General features: G+C 45.5%; 1 protein-coding gene across 1 annotated transcript in view; it reads right to left on the bottom strand.

The window, feature by feature from the left end:
• The window catches only part of MFAP3L (microfibril associated protein 3 like), a 42,277-nt gene extending 27,182 nt beyond the window's left edge, over window positions 1–15,095 (bottom strand). The window contains exon 1 of the mRNA XM_079773277.1: window positions 14,887–15,095. The gene's annotated coding sequence lies outside the window, so the exon portion shown is untranslated. The remainder of the gene's footprint in view (window positions 1–14,886) is intronic.
• Between the last annotated feature and the right edge of the window lie 287 nt (window positions 15,096–15,382).

Raw genomic sequence — 15,382 nt, 5'->3', positions numbered from 1 at the left:
GCTGGCAATGCTGTCTTGGCATTTTCTTTCATCTTTGACACCATTATTACCAGATTTTCTAGTCCACCCAAAGCTGGTTCAGAAGCCTCTCTAGCTGTTTCTGTCCTTCTTGGCCAGTCTTTTCCACTACATAGTTTTTCAGCATCTCCCCAACCTCTTTAAAAAAAAAAGTGTCCCCACCCCAAAGAAAAAGGTGTCCTTTCAAAATGTTCTCCCTACTCATTTATTAGAGTACTAGAGGCCCGATGCACAAAATTCATGCAAGAGTAGGCCTTCCTTCCCCTGGCTGCCGGCACTGGCTTCCCTCTGGCACCCGGGACACAGGCTTCCCTTGCAGCCCCAGCTTCATCTGGAAGGATGTCTGGCCTAATTAGCATAATACGCTTTTATAATTATAGATGTATATAGGGAGATTAAAATGTTCATTTATAGTCCAATTTCTATTACCTGCTAACCTACAGCACTACTTCTGCCAATTTTCAGTTGCTTTAATTTCATCGCGAGCCCATTTCCCAAGATCTTGATGTGTTTAATATATAAGCACCTAAATCCAGAGTGAAGCCAGGCAGGAGCTGAGGGATCCCTGGAAGCCTGTACATCTCAATGAGTCAGAACTCCCCTCTGGCTGGGAAGATAGCCTGAGCATCCCATGCATCAGGGAGCTATTTTATTAAAGTGCTCGCCCTTTACTGCAGGTAGGCCAGCACTGCCTGGATGGAGGAGGCAACCCCACGCCCCCAGGGCAGCCTGCAGAATAAATACACAGGTCTATAAATCAGAGAGCAATATTCTTAGCATGCGTTCCTAAACATGATTCATGGCCTGACACAACTGTAGTTTACATTTTCTTGCAGATTCTGGCACACTTGCAAACTCTTAAGCCTTGATAGTGAAAATGCCTTTCTCAAACCCTCCCACCCCCCATTTGATTATACACAGATGGCTTCCCATTGGCCAAACACAGAGCACTTGTCTGGACCTCGGAGGGCAGTTCTTCATAGGAAAACTCTTAAAAAATTGGTTATTGTGTGGTGGGACTGCCCGTGATAAAGCTATATAACTCATTATAGAGTGTGAAGGATAGTAGTAAGTGCCAAACCAAGACAAAGAGTAGCAATAGGAGTACAGCCAGTGTTCCAAGTGACAGCCACTGTGAAGAGGAAGTTGCTACAGGTCTCCCTGTGGCCAAGGAGCTGAGATCAGAATTAGGGTGGAATTAAGTTCCTGAGATATAACATGGGATGGGCCCTAAGGTTAAGATCAAGAACAGAAATTTGGGTGTGAAGAGAGGACCAGTTTAGCCTTTTAGGATTAAGACCCACAGGCTGGGAGTGACCTACTAGCTCCTTTCCTCAGTTTTGCCACTTACTAGTGGGGACCCCTGGCAGTTAGCTGATCCTCAGAGCCACAGACACTTCTCTTTCTCAGGTCCCTTCCAAATCTACCATTCTGTGACCACACAGCCAGGGGTGTGACTGCAGCTGGCGAAGGAAAGAAATGGCGAGGTGAAGAGAGAAGAGGGAAAGAGCAAGGGGCTTGTTCATATTCAGATAAAGATCCCACTACAGAGACTTCAACCAGGGTGAAGTACTGTGATTTCCAAGCCAAATGTGACTTGATGGATGGCCATGGAGCCAGCTTGTATACCGTACAGTACAAGGGAATTTGTTCTCCATAGAAAAAGCAGCCTCTTGTGTTTCCTTACATCCTGGACAGTATGATGAGGGAGAAAACAGACCCATGCTTCCAAAGCCTTTGGACCCCCTGCCCCGGCCCCCAACCGTAACCTCCAGCTGTCCTCAGCATACTGCAGAGGTGAATCAGCTCAGGTTCCTTTAGGGCTTAAGGTAGGCAGCTGGGCCAGCAGCTAGGCTGCCATGCACAGATAGATGCTCCCCATGGCTATTGATGCAGGCCTCTCCCTTCAACCCCACCCTTGGGGCAGCTCAGTACAGGACTGAGCCTTGCTTGTCTTACCTTGCTACCTGGAGATGATCACCCTGCACCTGTGGCCACGTCACTTCTCCAACCTTTCCTCTTCAGACCAAGGACCACAGGATCTTTGCTGTACCACTGAGGGGCTGATGATTATCACAACCCTTATCTGGGGCCTTGAAATTTCATTTCACTTGATAATTCACTACAGAGGGATCTTGTGTCTACTCTTGCAACTTGAGGTATAATTTTTATCATGAAAATTCCCTTACAACAAAATGTGGTCGGTGCTCAAATATTTGTTGGTTGTGCTAGGCAAGAGCATGAATGACTTCTTTTTTTGAATGATTAGTAACAATATGTGCATGGGGAATGCCTCAAAGAAAATTAAAACAAAACACTAACACAATCTACATTTGCAATGGTTCCTCACTCAAGGGTAAAAGCTAGAGAAGGCCCTTCCACAGCCTCTAGGATATTTGGTGCCTGGCTGCCTCGCAGTATTCATTTCTTACTTCCCGCCAGCCACTCTGGGCTCTGCTAATCTTAGAATATGCCTCATACACCGGAACCCTTGCACTTGCTATTCCTTCATTTGGAAGCAGTGCCCTGGGTACTTACAAGACTCACTCCCATTACTTTCTTTCTGACTCCTTGGGTCCCAGCTCAAATGTCACCTCCTCAGCAGGCCCTCCTTAGTCATCTTATATAGAACTAGAGGCCCAGTGCACGAAATTCGTGCATGGGAGGGGGTGTCCCTCAGCCCAGCCTGCACCCTCTCCAATCTGGGACCCCTTGAGGGATGTCCAACTGCCCGTTTAGGCCCCCCTCTGCCGACCTGGTTGCCCCATTCAGCCTGCTGCTGGGTCGTTTAGTCGCCTCTCACTAATCCCTCTGCTGGCCTGGACGCAGCCTGTTTGGTCGTCTGGTTGCGATGGTCGCTTAGGCTTTTATATAGATAGTAGGCCCCACCCCATCACCCACTGTACACCTTTACCCTGCCTGCCCTTTTCTACCATGTACTAGTATGTGTGCACGTGTCTGCCCTTGCGAAGACATTAAGTTCCCTGAGGGCTGGGCTTCTGTTGCAGTAGACACTCTTCACTGTTGTGTTCCCCATGTCTGGAGACGTGCTTTGCACATAGCCAAGCACCTGAATTTATATTACTTCTGTGCCCTTTCATTTAGACATTACTAATTTACTGGGCAGCTACATTTGCCCTGCATTTCTGACAAATTCCACCCATTTCTTAGAAATCCTAGGTAAATATTCTCTAGGACAAAACTAACTTTAAAATATCAACGAAGATTTCTCTAAAAGTCAGTCTTGGGAAATGCACCTTATCCTAATATGAGCCATGACAGTTGTGGTGTTCCAAACTCGGCCCTGGGAGCGAGGCTCAGGGATCGTGGAAGGAGGCTATGGGAATCCAGCCTGTCCTCGGACTCTGGCTGTGATCTGAGGTGAATAAATTTGTGGGGACTAATTCCTAAGCCTGTGTAGGTTCTGAATGAGCTGCCCTAAGATGTGTCACTCTGTTAGGCAGATTATTCTGAGCTAGAAACAGTCCAGGTCCAGCAGGATCAGGAAGACCCTCTGGCCTTCCCCTTACTGCCTAAAAGAACTTAAGATAGAATACCTGCTTCAGGAAGGCACGATCTTCATACATAACTATAGTTTAACCTGATCTAGGAGTGTTAGGGAGGAACCCAGCAAAGCTATTTCATTAAAGTCTGCCCAGTGTCTTTAATTCCAGAGGGTGTAACAAATATTTGTTTACTAAACATTAACTCTTTTCATCTCCCTGTGACCTGCTTAATTCCCTTTAAAGTCCTAGACCTCCCTTCCCCCTCCTCAATCCAGAATAACATCTATACCTCAGGTTGCCCTACTGTCCTAGGAATTTTCTTGCTTATATGAATTCCCTGTGAGCACTTTGAAAATTTGATTTTCTCCTGCCAATCTGCCTAATGTCATTTTAATGATTCAACCAGCCAGAAGAACTAACATGGAAGGAAAGGGGAAAGTTTCCCCATCCCCCAAAATATACATTCTTCCCACTGTTGAAATGAAAAGCAACTGCCTACTTAATTTAGATTTCAAAATGTTAAAACCAATCTGCATTCCTTGTCTCTTTGGCTCTATGATTAGGGCCATTCAGAGCCACAGTTCAGATCTGGATCACCCAGGGTTTGTTCTTTTATCAGAATAAAGTTTCATCTACTTGAAAAAAAATATGCTCTATAACTGGAGAGGGTAGTTTAAAAAGCTTTAGTGGGTTTTTTTTAGTTTCCTTTCTCTACCAGCCCATTATCACAAAATGGAATTGCATAATGAGCATTTCTCCGAATCATTCATGCCAAGTATTTTTAATAGACATTCACTAAGAACTGGATCCTCTTGAAAAACAGACCAAAAGAGGCTCTTTAATTTAAATTTTACTCGATTTAATTCTTCTTATGAGCACTAGACCCGTGGTCAGCAAACTGCGGCTCTCGAGCCACATGCGGCTCTTTGTTCCCTTGAGTGTGGCTCTTCCACAAAATACCACGGCCTGGGCGAGTCTATTTTGAAGAAGTGGTGTTAGAAGAAGTTTAAGTTTAAAAAATTTGGCTCTCAAAAGAAATTTCAAATCGTTGTACTGTTGATATTTGGCTCTGTTGACTAATGAGTTTGCCAACCACTGTGCGACTAGACGATGTCCCTTATGTTCCCCTAGCACTTCTGGTTTACCTAACACCACCGCAGAAGTTATGCCCTCTGGGTCTTACCACTGCCCTAGGGCACACGCAGGCTTGTGTGTTTCTGTCCATGATGACACGGAAAAGAGCAGAGGCCAAGCCACCAACCCTCGTAGAAACACATCTGACTCAGCCCAGGGCTCTAGCAATCTGCACACCGCTATCAATGAGGAACACCACAGCTTGTACCTCTGAACTGTCATAATTAGTATTTTTAAAAAATAATTTAAAATATTGTGATTATTTATTATTTTAAAAAGTATTGTTTTAAAATTTGTACAAAGAACAATACTTTAGCACATATCCTAAGATCACTCTTTTCCCCAAGAGAAATGGTTTTCAGTGTGACAATAGGAAATATACTAAACAAAACATCAGAAGATAGTTGAAAATGTGGATTTGAGGGTTTTCACAGAGAATTTTTGAAGGAAGGTTTGCTTTTCTATCACTTTTGATGGGAAAAGGCCCTGTTAGGCTGAGCACACTTTCCAGGTGTTCTCAATTATTTCTCAGCTGGGCAGTCAGATTCATGCAAGCGAGGAAAACAATTAGGAGTCAGTCATATCAATTAATTGAACTCAAAGTATTTATGAGGCTACTGTTATCAATTTAGTACCAATTCCTGTGGGAATTAAAAACTTGTTATTTTTTTAATCCCACCTGAGGACATGCTGTTGTTTTTTTTTTTAAATTTATTTGAGAGAGAGAGAGAGAGAAACAGAGAGAGAGAGAGAGAGAGAGAGAGAGAGAGAGAGAGAGAGATCAGTTGCCTCCTATACATGCCCCAATGACAGGGTATCAAATCCGTGACCTTGAGGTGTACAGGGATGATGCTCCAACTAACTGAGCCACACTGGCCAGGGCAGATTAAAACATCTTAAGACCAGGTCTTTACCCTAGAGGTGCCCAGAATTTTGATGATATCTGCATACAAAGTCACATATAATTAAGCACCAAACTGGGTAAATACCACAGAAATTCATTGGAGGGCCAGCTGGAAAGGTCACAAAATGTTCCTGGGGTGAGCCAAGTCCTGAAAGATGAATAAAGGTGACAGGGCAGTTTAGACAAGCAGGGGTGGAAACAAACATGGCATGCCAATCCTATATAATAAAGAGGTAATATGCAAATTGACCATCACTCCAACACACAAGATGGCCGCCCCCATGTGGACACAAGATGGCCACCACAAGATGGCCAGCAGGGGAGAGCAGTGTGGGCGATCAGGCCAGCAGGGGAGGGCAATTGGGAGGGACCAGGCCTGCAGGGGAGGGCAGTTGCGAGGGGGACCAGGCCTGTAGGGGAGGGCAGTTGTGAGGGACAAGGCCTGCAGGGGAGGGCAGTTGGGGTGACTGGGCCTGCAAGGGAGGACAGTTAGGGGCAACCAGGCCGGCAGGGGAGGGCAGTTGGGGGTGACCAGGCCAGCAAGGGAGGGCAGTTAGGGGCAACCAGGCCAGCAGGGAAGGGTAGTTGGGGGTGACCAGGCCGGCAGGGGAGGGTAGTTAGGGGCGACCAGGTTGGCAGGGAGGGCATTTGGGGGCGACCAGTCCTGCAAGGGAGGGCAGTTAGGGGTGACCAGGTCAGCAGGTAAGGGTAGTTAGGGGTGACCAGGCCAGCAAGGGAGGGCAGTTAGGGGCAATCAGGCCAGCAGGGGAGCAGTTAGGCATCGATCAGGCTGGCAGGGAGTGGTTAAGGGGCTATCACGCTGGCAGGCGGAAGTGGTTAGGGGCAATCTGGCAGGCAGGCAGGCAAGCGGTTGGGAGCCAGCAGTCCTGGATTGTGAGAGGGATACCAGATTGGAGAGGGTGCAGGCTGGGCTGAGAGAAACACCTCTCCCCCCCCCCCCCCCCACCGTGCATGAATTTTGTGCACTGGACCGCTAGTTAAGAATAAAAACCTGTTACAGCATCTTTTAGCAAGGCCCATCTCTAGAACGCTATTGGATATTAGGCACCCCTCCAGAAATTCTATTAATAAGAGGCCTCTAGGGGCTCTTAGGAGAAATAATAAAAAAGACTTTGGGACACATGATCCATTACTTAGGAAGTAAAAACTACCACCCCAGTAAAGAAGGGGAGATAGATGGCCATAACTTGGAGGTGGAGATGAGATATCCTATGAAGGCAGGAAAGGACCAGAAATCCACTCTAAGTCCTGGATTCAGATGTACTGGGGAGAAGTGCTCAGCCTCCAGTAAAGCAAAGGATTGGTGATACTCAAATATTTTCTTTAATTTCAAGGTCCTCAAAAGTGTTTTAGAAAGGAGAAAAACTTTTGGAAGTCCAACAGGAGCTAGACTCACTCAGAGACCAAGGAATCTAGGTTTGTCCCAACCTTCATGGGGAAAAACTTTCCCTCCCACTTGGGACTGGCAGCAGGAATGACAAAAAGATGGCGGGGAGAGAGCAAGCGTGGAAGTGCAGGCTGCCCAGTAACATGGCAAAGCAGCCCAGCCCACGCTTCCCTAGGGAAGCAGAAATTTACAAAACGAAATTAACAATAGCAGCTGAGCCGCAAGAAACATCTATAGTTAGTTACTACAAGGCTTGGGTCTCTTGGAGCCAAACACTAATGCAGTTTTCATTCAAATACCTCCCTCTGCTGAAGACCAGGGAACGTGGTCTTTAAGAAAGCACAGTCCCTAGGCATCTACCTACCTCTTTACAGGGAGCCTGGCCTCTGGGATAAGAGTTAACTGCTGGTCAATTTGGGATGGTCTCCACTGTTACAAATATTATAGAGCTCTTGCTAGTTTCAGGAGGGTACCCCGAACAGCAGCCTCCCAGCTTGTCTATGAGAGGCACTGCTTTAATAAACAGATAAGAATGATTTGAATTAGCCCAGGCTCCTCTGGCCTTGTTGGAACTGGATTGGCCCCTTCAGTGGGTAATTCAGGAGCACTTGACTCCAACCCACTTATTTCCTTAAGAGGCAAAGCCTTCCCTTATACTCTTCTTGGCACCATGAACCACCCAAATCCTCAATGGAAAGAAAGAATTGGGATTACTAGTATATTTAAAAATCTCAGCCAGCTTCCTCTTTCCCACTGATTACAAAGAGTCAACTTCAGGCCAGACTCTCAAACAGTTACTTTATGATCCAGAATTAGGGAAGCCCACCCTACACTAAGTTTCTTTCTGTCTCATCAGCAAACCCCAAATGCTTCTGTCTGGAAGCTGGAGAGCCATCAGGGAATTAATTCCTTCTCTCCTCCATCCTCTCTTACAAAATTCTGTTCCCTGTGATGATGAAGTTCTGACTTCTTCCCTCACATTCAGCTGTGTACACTCTTTCCTTACTTTAGGTCCCTGTGCCTAAGCCAATGCAGTGGAAGTTAGTCCCTCCGGTAATGCAAAGTATTGCACCTGGTAGAAGAGCCCTTGAGAATTGCTCTAAGCCTGAAATCCACTGAGAGGGTGTGCCTGTCACACACCAGCAGTACTTGACCCCAGTCATCCAGTGACATCCTTTCCTTTCCAGCCCACATGGCTACCACTCCCTGGTTTACCTGCCCATCATCTCTGACTGGCATCACTTAATAGACTCCTTTCTTGCTGACCTGCCTCTAGTCTTGCCTGTCCTCCGGTCCATACACCATGTTGTTGCGGAAGTCAGCTGATGCTAAAAAGTCCGATTTAAAACATAGTCCATGTCTTCATTTTGTCAGGAGTATGAAACTATAAAGTCCTCGGCAGGGCATAGATGATCCTTCATGACCTCTTTCACCTCATGTCTGGAGCATCCCCTCCCGGGACCCCATCACATTCCCTTTCCTGAACTCCCTGAAGCCCCCCAGAACCTGTGTCTTTCACCATGCTGCCTCCCATAAGCTTGCACATCTGGTGAACCCCTACTTAGCCTTCACGTCATGGTTCAAAAGCTCTCCTGGACGCCCGGGGAGCCCCAGACACTCCTTTCCTCACTGACCTTTACCCATAACTCCACATTTTCGCTGTAATTGTCTTTTCACATTTGATCCTCCACTAGATTATAAGCTCTCAGGTTACCAATATTTATTGAATGAAATGATGACTTAATTACTGAATAGATAAGAGAAGCTTATCTGGAGGTATAGCTTTGGAGACACTGGTGTATGGGTGACTGATGCAGTCCAGGAAAAATTAAATTACCTGGGAAGAACACAGTGGGCCACAAGATGAATAGGTGAGGTAGAACCTAGGGAAATTTGAAAGGCGAACACTCAGTGGAAGAGCAATAAGAACACACAAAATGCCCAGCCTGCATGGCTCAGGGATTGAGCGTTGACTTATGAACCAGGAGGTCACTGTTCGATTCCCAGTCAGGTCACATGCCCAAGTTGCAGGCTCGATGCCCAGTGTGGGGTGTACAGGAGGCAATTGATCAATGATTCTCTCTCATCATTGATGTTTCTGTCTCTCCCTCTCTGTTCCTCTCTGAAATCAATATATATAAAAAATAAAATAAAACCACCACCACCAACAAAAAAACACATGAATCAACAACAGCAAAGACAAAACAAAAAACATCTAAGGCACACATCCCAGAGACTAAGGCAGAAGAGATTCAAAAAAGAGGAACAATTCACTCTGAGCTCTTCCTTTGCAGTGGACAACAATTATTGCATCACTATATAGGGAAGTTTGGGTAAAAATCTTACAGAGTTATGCAAATGGAAGCTACACAATATAGATGTAGGGTTTTGTTTTCATTAATATCAATCTTAATCAAGTCTTACTGTTCTTTCCAGTATCAGATTTTGACAGCCCAGGGCTTCCTTTATCATTCCTGAAAAATTTGTTTCTCTCTTAGTCATTTTTTCCTGACATACAGTTTAGTTTCAATTCAAAGCCACTCTTGTGACCCTACGGTAGAATATTTCTTCAGGTTACGTTTTCGGACACACAGATGTCAATTCAACCAGACTGTAAGGTTTTGCAGGACAGAAATTAAGCCCTTGAACATTCAAGAGGCCAAATAAATATGTCTGGAAAGAATGACTACATCCCATATATTTAAACACAGGAGTTAGGTCAGCTAGAATTATAGCTGTCACCTAGCCCCAGCAAATATGGAGCCTATGGCAAACGTTGCTAATTGATCATCGCAACTCCTCAGCTGAGCCTGTATAAGCCCACAGCACTACAAGCAGCTACTACCCACTAGTCAGAGTTGGTCCAGATGACCTAACATCATTCCCAAGTTTAACTATGTTAAATTTGAGCTTTCCCAGCTCTCTGCTCATATCTGCATGGTAGGCAGCCAGCTCAGCAGCTGCCTGGCAGAAACAAAGCAGTCAAGTGCGACTTGGCCTTTCTGCTTTACTGTCTGTGTCCTTCTACTAGGAATTGTGAATGAGTTTCCTTCAGTTATTAATTTAACTCATGCCTACAAATGTCCTTTCAGGTCAGCTCAGAGAACTGAATCACCTGCCCTGAATAACCGAATAACATGCTGATTCCAGATCTCTATCCATCACCGCCCACCTCTGGTTAGACACCCTTTGTCAGAATGCCCTGTGAAACCAGAGATTCAGCTGTACATTGCTTTTTTTTTGGAAGATGAATCTGGCAGTATAGTCATTGCACGTTCTTGTTTAAAAATCCTTTGCTGGTTTCCCACTGTTTATCTATAATAGGATAAAATCCAAGTTTCTCACAATGAAAGGACCACTTCATTCCCCTTCTCCTGCCCCTGCCCATTATTCCATCACACCAAATCCTTCTTTGTGTGTGGCTGCATTTGCTTTCTATGGCACTTAAGTCACAGTCTTGGTGACTGAACATACAACTTTATTATCTTTCCGTTCTGTGGGTTAGAAGTTCAGCATGGGTCATAATGGGTTAATTAAGGAGTTGGCAGGGCTGTGTTCCTCCTGGAAGCTCTAGAGGACCATCCTTTCTTTGCCTGTGCCAGCTTCTCATTCCTTGGTTCATGGACCCCTCCCACCTTCAGAGCCAGCAATAGCTGGTCAAGTCTCTCCCATATGGCATCACTCAGAGGCTGCCTTCTGCTTCCCTCTTTCACTTATCAGGACTCTTGTGATTACTAGTATACCGGGCCCACTGGATAGTCCTGAAAAATCTCTCCAAATCAAGATCCTCAACTGAATCACATCTGCCAAGCCCCAAAGGGAGTATCTTTTTGGGGGGAGGGGTAGCTATCCTTCTAAATACCACGATGGTGTTCCTGCCTGGAAAGTCTACTTCTAGGCCTGGAAGTCCCCCACCCAGTTCCTTAGGCATTCCTTAAAGTCCTATGGAAATGTCACTATTTCCATGAGGCCCTCCCCTTCCTCCAACCCAAGGGGCTCATTCCTAAGTCTCCTCAGTTCCATTTACAACCACCTCTCTTGCAGCACTTACTTTGAAACTATAGTTTATCTGTCCTCAAGCATGTCTCGCTGACTGGGTTGTGAGTCACTGTCTTATTCATTTTTGCAGCCTCAGGGGCCTAACTATAAAAGATTGTGGGGAAGAAAAATTAATTGTGATATTTTGATGAGAAAAGACCTCAGGTGGAGGCAGGCACAAGACCAATAAATTCAGAGGACTTCAGTTTTGAGTACAGTTTAGAAACTATTTCTGACAGCTCTTACCTGGTTATCATCACACGATCAACCAAACCCCTTAATCCTTTAACCACTCCAAGGAGGTATTATAGCAACCATTTGCATCTAAGTCCATGTTTAATTTCATTTCATTGTGATTTGCCATGGGTCACAAAATGTGGTCAGACTTTTAAGTGTCCTGGGCTTGGCTAGAAATGAACAGGCCACACACCAAGTGCTTGGTTAGATGTCCAGTTAGTGTAGATATTATCTGCCTGATTTATGAATTCCAAAAAGAGAAAAGAAAATGACACTCATCTAACAAATCTGACTGTACTATGTTGGAGGCTAAAAGCAACTTTGCAATAATAATTATTTGGTATCTCAGTGTCTGGAAGTCCTTGCATTAAAAACATAGAACAGAAAGTTCAAATTAAGCCAAGTTTATATAGCCTCAAATATTAAAATTGCAAGCCAAACAAGGAGTTGAATAAATTAAGGTCATGTAAATGGGGTGGCGGGGAAGATCTACAGTGAAACCTCAGTTCTCGAACTTAATTCATTTCTAAAGGCTGTTCAAGAAACAATTTGTTCGAAAACTGAATCATTTTCCCCATCAGAAATAAAGTAAATTGAATTAATCCATTCCAGACCCCGACGTGATTCCCTGTTTTAACCTTTCTCAATTGCCTGTGATCATTGTTTTGTGAGCACTTTCACACCCTTAGCAACATCAGCACTCTTGATGGTCTCTATATTTTAAAATTGTGCTAATTGTGGATTTCGCCATGCCATGCTTAGAAGCCAGGTCAGACACACAAACATCTCTATCATACTTTGCAATTCTTTCTTTTATTAAAAAAACATATTTTTATTGATTTCAGAGAGGAAGGGAGAGGGAGAGAGAGAGAGAAACTAGTGATGGGAGAGAATCATTGATCGGCTGTCTCTTGCATGCCCCACACTAGAATTGAGCCCGCAACCCAGTATGTGCCCTGACCTGGAATCGAACTGGTGACCTTCTGGTTCACAGGTTGGCGCTCAACCACTGAGCCACGCTGGCTGGGCTATTTCTTAAGTTCTATCGTTCTCACAACTTTCCTTTTCACTTTGCTGCTATCACTAACCTTCTTAGGACCCATGGTGTCTTACTGTATGTATTTAATAATAATAGGCAACAATGACACCAGAAAAACATAAAAATACTCACAGCACAATTAACAACTCAAGATTTAGGGGTAAACTGACTCATACTCACACATCTCTCCTTTGACACCTAAGCGATGCATGACTGATCATACAGGTGTCTGAAAGGGTTGTTGGGTTGAGAACCAAATTATTTGAGATGGGTGACATTCCAGAAGTGAGGTTTGACTGTATTTTTAAAGGTAATAGTTTGCTATGAATATCTAATGTTACTAATTTCTATAAAGTTTAGAAATCTAAAGACATGAAAAAATAATTATGTGCTTGGCAGTTGAGCTGCAAGAATCCAACAGTTAGGTACAAAAAAGAAGAAATTATTACCTGTTTTCTAATTTGAATACAAAAATCTACTTTGCTACTTTCTCTTCATTAGCAATAATAAAATATCTCTTGAATCTAAATCCTGTTGGTTTTGTTAGTTTTAGATTAGGAGAATGTGGAGTTTAAATTGTCTTTTGTTAAATTTCATTGTCCTTCCTAACTAAAAAACAAAACCATATATATAGATCTAGAAAGGGCCTATTGATCTATATTAAACCTCACACTCACAAAGGCTTAGTGCTTCCTCAAGGTCAGCAGAGCCAGTACTAACTTCCACTTGGGAATGCAGCCTGAGAACACCCGACCTGCTGTACAGGATAAGTTGTACACAGAAGTGCTACTTCATGGCAGATTATTAACCTGGTGCATATTTATAGAAGAGGGAAGCACAATTTCTCAATATGTGTTTCTCAATCATCTAAAGTTTTCTATAAATGTATTTAGAATGCATTTAGGAGCAATGGACACCAAACTGTTTGGCTAAAATGGAGGACTTTGGGCCTAGCCTGTAGAAATCATATTGTTGCTATTGTTGTTGTCTGGAAAGTTCAAGCCTTTCCTGTTATTAAATCTCGGTTATGTTTAGGCATAGCATAGAGCACACTTGGGAAAACCATCCAGGGCAGCTGGAATTACAGTGGGAACCAGAGCAGGCAAGAACAAACATTAAAAGCTCTTCACAGCCCAATGAAAAGTCAGTGCACCCTGAAAGTCTATTAAGGTCTATCAAGAATACAAACAAGATGTTTTCTAATAAGCTTAATAAAGAAAAAGCTGAACCCACTAAATGGTACTTATGGAAATAGGTTCGAGGACATAGTTTTAATTAGAGGTAGAACTAGTTCCTACTAAAACAAGGATGGCTTACCTTGCTCTTAATAGATCCAAAAGTCCTAGTAATGGTAATGGTACTAAATATTTTAGGAAGAACCAACAGTAGAAACCGCAGTGGGAATCTACAAATTGTCTTTAAAAAAAAAAATATATATATATATATAGTATAAGCCTGAGAGGCGGTGTCCCCAAATATATATATATAACTGATATATACATATCAGTAAAACTACATTGGTCTAACTTACTTCTCTGAAAATAAACCTTCCATCTTGCATTTCATATTGAACAATTTTACTATGTTCAGCATAGTAGCAACTGGGAAAAAAATGTTTCATGTAGAAATAAAAGTGAGAAAACTTTACAAAAAAAACCCTGTTCTTCTGCAATGATAGCCTCCCAACTTCTTAATATAAAGCTAAGATAACACAAAATAAATATTGCTACAGTAACCAAACTTGTCTGTAACAAGTATTCTTAACAACAATGGCAATTCAACCACAAAAGGTTATTTTCTACAGTGTGAGCAGATAATGGACCTGCAAACATTTCTCTTTTTTTTTTCTTTCTAGCTTGCTTTATAAATCTTGCAACTTGCAAGCTCCAATTTTTTGGATGGGGAAGGCAGGTTAATAGTCGAGCGTAAAATAAATCAGCTCAGCAAATACTTTATTTTTTTAAGCCGATGAAATACGTCATGAAGCAATTCTGTGTCAACTTGCTATGAAGGCAAATGCGACAAACTCAGCGAGCTCCAGTCGTGAGGCGGCGGCTGGAGGCATCCACAGCTTCCAGCACTCCCGCAGCATCAGGACAAGGCGCTCTCCCGGAACCGGACCCAGAACGCCCGCTCAGGGCCTTCTGGGGCCAGGACAATACCCCTTACTCCCTATTTCGGGGAAACTGAGGCACGGTGACCCGAGCGACCTGGAGGCAGGCGAAGGCCCCCACTGCACTTTGGCGGCCCCTTCCCCGGGGAGACCCTGGAGGCTCCTCGGTAGCGCGCGGTGACACCGCGTTCCGTGCAATAGGAGGCTTATAGTATAAGCCTGAGAGGCGGTGTCCCCAATCCATCCGCCCCCACCCCCCCACTCCATCCCGCCCCACAGTAGGTTGAAGCACCCTGCGACCCCCAGGAGCCCGCTGCAGGGACCTCACCGCGCCTCCCAGTGCGCAGCCTGCGTCGCTGGCTCCGCCACCCTAAGTGCCCGAGAAAGTTCCGCGGTGACAGCCGCAGCTGCGACTCGACCGCCCACCAGGTGTGGGGCTCCCTGCTATCCGCGCCTCGCAGCCCGGTCTCACCGGGCGCCCCCTCTAACCTGATGCCGCCGTGCCGCTCAAGTGGCCACCGCGCGCCGCTCGCCATGGCCAGCCTGAGAGCGGCCGCCGCGCCGCGCTCCCCGTCCGACGACTGGCAGCTCCTACCGCGGACGAGCCGCCTCCGCCAGCCCCGGGCAGCGAGGGCTGCGTCGCCGGCGGGCGGCGGGAGTGCGGCGCTTCCCACCCACTGGAGCCAGAGCCGGCCGGTGCTGAGCATGCCCAGTGCGGCTCGCCGGGCGGCGCGGAGGCGCGGAACCGGGCGCGGTGTCAACGCCGTGTTTTCGCTGCAGCCACCGGCGCGGGGCGGGGCGGGCCAACCGGTGGGAGCCGCGGATCCTCCCGCAGAGGAGGGGGCGGGCTGTGTGTGCCAGGGAGTCCCCCACTCGGCCCCCCCGCAGCTTCTGGCGCCGGCCTCCGCTGCAGGACGCCGAGGTTATTGCGGAGCGGATGGCATTTATTTCTGAGGCTGTCGTGCTTGGGCAGTAAGACTGGCAA

The sequence above is a fragment of the Cnephaeus nilssonii genome (assembly GCF_951640355.1).
Source record: "Cnephaeus nilssonii genome assembly, chromosome: 5".
NCBI classification, from domain to species: domain Eukaryota; kingdom Metazoa; phylum Chordata; class Mammalia; order Chiroptera; family Vespertilionidae; genus Cnephaeus; species Cnephaeus nilssonii.
This window is presented reverse-complemented; position numbering and strand designations above follow the sequence as displayed.